The sequence below is a fragment of the Trichomycterus rosablanca genome, unplaced genomic scaffold (assembly GCF_030014385.1).
Source record: "Trichomycterus rosablanca isolate fTriRos1 unplaced genomic scaffold, fTriRos1.hap1 scaffold_188, whole genome shotgun sequence".
NCBI classification, from domain to species: Eukaryota; Metazoa; Chordata; class Actinopteri; order Siluriformes; family Trichomycteridae; genus Trichomycterus; species Trichomycterus rosablanca.
The window spans coordinates 57,501-60,000 of NW_026947016.1; the positions used below are offsets into that span (position 1 = coordinate 57,501).

Below are 2,500 nucleotides of genomic sequence, written 5' to 3' on the forward strand. Positions count from 1 at the left end.
CAGCGCTCGTTTGCATGTATTAGCTCTGGAATTACCACAGTTATCCGAGTAACGTGTGGAGCGATCAAAGGAACCATAACTGATTTAATGAGCCATTCGCAGTTTCACTGTACCGACCGTGTGCACTTAGACCTGCATGGCTTAATCTTTGAGACAAGCATATGTTACTGGCAGGATCAACCAGGTAGCACTTTCTCCGAGGAGAAGCGGGGCCGTCTCCCCAACCTCGCTCTTCTCCTCCTTCTCCGTGCGAGACGGAGGGAGAGAGAGAGAGAGAAGAGGGGGCTCGGGAAGGCCACGCACGTGCCTTGATTTTCTTCGCTTCCGAGAGGCTCGACTGGGAAACGCTGATTCGAGAGGACCGCAGAGACGAGCGGAGAGGAGAGCACGGGTTGACCGCTGCAGAGCAGACGGGCCCCCCCCCTGTCCCCTGACCGACGTCCGACGGCCTCTTCTCATCGTTTTGCTTCCATCGACAACCGGCCACCTACGTCTCTTTCTGAAGGCCGGCGGGAGGGTCGGTCGGCGGGGAGACCCCCACCGGTTCGACCGCCCCCACCCATAGAGGCAAACACCGCTACGCGGGGAGGATCTCGCTGCCCGGGCCGGGCAGGTGCCTACCCCAGGCGGGTCGTGTGTTCCGATCTGTCAGGCGCTTCGTCTCGTGGTTCGTAGCTGCTCTCGTTTCTCGGCCTCCTACTATCCCGAGCACACCCCTTCCGTGACTCGACACCCGCCAGACGACCATAGCGGGGAGAAAGGCTCTCGGCCTGCCCCAGCAGAGAGGCCTGGTGCGGGGTCGGCTGCCGTCGGGGCCGGGGTGGATTTCGGACTTAGACAGATTTTCACTGTTTATAAAGACCCAGCCGATAATCACCCAGGCGATCCGCCGAGCCTGCCCAGAGGGAGGGCCTGCCCTGCTGCGGAGGTGGTGACCCCGGGGTGGATTTCGGACTTAGACGAATTTTGACTGGGTATGAAGACCCAGCCGAAAATTCACCCAGGCCACAGGCCCGGCCTGCCCAGAGGGAGGGCCTGCCCTGCTGCGGAGGTGGTGAACCCCGGGGTGGATTTCGGGCTTAGACAAATTTTGACTGGGTATGAAGACCCAGCCGATAATCACCCAGGCGATCCGCCGAGCCTGCCCAGAGGGAGGCCCTGCCGAAAGTTTTCCAGGAGGCCGAAAATTCACCCAGGCCACAGGCCCAGCCTGCCCAGGGAGAGAGGCTGCCTGCCCGGGGAGAGATGGGGCCTGCCCAGCCGCTCTGGTGGTGGTGGTGGTGGTGGTGGTGGTGGTGACCCCGGGGTGGATTTTGGACTTTGACAAAATCTCACCGAAAAGGGGACGCTCGCCCAGGGGAGCCGCCGCCCGTGCCCAGGGAGGGGGCGGACCCTGCCGAAAGTTTTCCAGGAGGCCGAAAATTCACCCAGGCCACAGGCCCAGCCTGCCCAGGGAGAGAGGCTGCCTGCCCGGGGAGAGATGGGGCCTGCCCAGCCGCTCTGGTGGTGGTGGTGGTGGTGGTGGTGGTGACCCCGGGGTGGATTTTGGACTTTGACAAAATCTCACCGAAAAGGGGACGCTCACCCAGGGGAGCCGCCGCCCGTGCCCAGGGAGGGGGCGGACCCTGCCGAAAGTTTTCCAGGAGGCCGAAAATTCACCCAGGCCACAGGCCCAGCCTGCCCAGGGAGAGAGGCTGCCTGCCCGGGGAGAGATGGGGCCTGCCCAGCCGCTCTGGTGGTGGTGGTGGTGGTGGTGGTGGTGGTGACCCCGGGGTGGATTTTGGACTTTGACAAAATCTCACCGAAAAGGGGACGCTCACCCAGGGGAGCCGCCGCCCGTGCCCAGGGAGGGGGCGGACCCTGCCGAAAGTTTTCCAGGAGGCCGAAAATTCACCCAGGCCACAGGCCCAGCCTGCCCAGGGAGAGAGGCTGCCTGCCCGGGGAGAGATGGGGCCTGCCCAGCCGCTCTGGTGGTGGTGGTGGTGGTGGTGGTGGTGGTGGTGACCCCGGGGTGGATTTTGGACTTTGACAAAATCTCACCGAAAAGGGGACGCTCACCCAGGGGAGCCGCCGCCCGTGCCCAGGGAGGGGGCGGACCCTGCCGAAAGTTTTCCAGGAGGCCGAAAATTCACCCAGGCCACAGGCCCAGCCTGCCCAGGGAGAGAGGCTGCCTGCCCGGGGAGAGATGGGGCCTGCCCAGCCGCTCTGGTGGTGGTGACGACCCCTGGGCGGGTTTTGGACAAATTTCCGCTGGAAAAAGACCGTTTCACCCATGGGAACTGCTGGCCCCTGCCCAGCGAGAGAGGGAGAGAGAGAGAGAGAGAGAGAGAGAGAGAGAGAGAGAGAGAGAGAGAGAGGGGGGAGGGGGCTGCCCTTCTGCTCTGGTGGTGAGGGTCTGCTTGCCCCTGCCAAGAGACAGGGCCTTCCCTGCCCCTCTGCTGTGCTTGGGGGTGGATCTGCCGTACACTACCCGAGCACCTCACAGTTCACAGACACACCA

At 63.5% G+C, this 2,500-nt stretch overlaps 1 non-coding gene across 1 annotated transcript in view; it reads right to left on the minus strand.

Annotated features, from left to right (window-relative positions):
* The window catches only part of LOC134306213 (18S ribosomal RNA), a 1,842-nt gene extending 1,655 nt beyond the window's left edge, over positions 1 to 187 (minus strand). Inside the window, exon 1 of the ribosomal RNA XR_010009011.1 lies at positions 1 to 187. This exon is cut by the window's left edge and continues 1,655 nt beyond it. This is a non-coding gene — a ribosomal RNA (18S ribosomal RNA).
* Between the last annotated feature and the right edge of the window lie 2,313 nt (positions 188 to 2,500).